This window comes from Gavialis gangeticus, unplaced genomic scaffold, assembly GCF_001723915.1.
Source record: "Gavialis gangeticus isolate Ggan-Ray unplaced genomic scaffold, GavGan_comp1, whole genome shotgun sequence".
NCBI classification, from domain to species: Eukaryota; Metazoa; Chordata; order Crocodylia; family Gavialidae; genus Gavialis; species Gavialis gangeticus.
The window spans coordinates 97,779,296-97,779,881 of record NW_017729032.1 but is presented as its reverse complement, the minus strand read 5'-3'; positions in this window follow the sequence as shown (position 1 = coordinate 97,779,881).

Sequence of the window (586 nt, the reverse complement as noted above, 5' to 3'; positions counted from 1 at the left end):
GAATACAGAGTGAATGGGCAGCGAGTAGGCGTGAGGAACGCAGCGACAGCCAGGTGGAAGCACAGGGTCTGTGCCAGTGCACCAGGGCCAGCACAGTTGGGGCCCAGAGCCGGGCAGCAGGAGCACAGGGTCCGGCTGCCAGGGGTTCTACTGAGCCAGGCCACCTCCCTCCTCTCCATGGTGGAGCAGTGCAGCCTGGACCCCATGCTCCTGCTGCCCCACTCTCAGCCCTGCCGGCACTGGCCCCAGTACACCAGCGTGGGCCCCGGGCTCCTGCCCAGCTGTCACTGCACTCCACCTACCCACTCACTGCCCCTTCCCCCCACCTGCTGCAGCCATTTTCCCATCGCTGCCCCCCTCCCCCACATGACATCATATGGTTCCCAGCTGCAGTGCCAGGACCACAGAAGCAGCTGGGCATGGTGCCAGAGCTGCCGGGGGCAGAGGGGAGGTGGGGCAGGGAAGTGACAGGAGAAGGGCAACAGTGGCAGACCCCCTGCAAGTGGCAACGAGCGGGAGCGCAGGGCCCACACCAGTGCCCCAGGGCCAGGAGTGGCAGGAGTGCAGAGCCTGGGCTTGCAGGAGC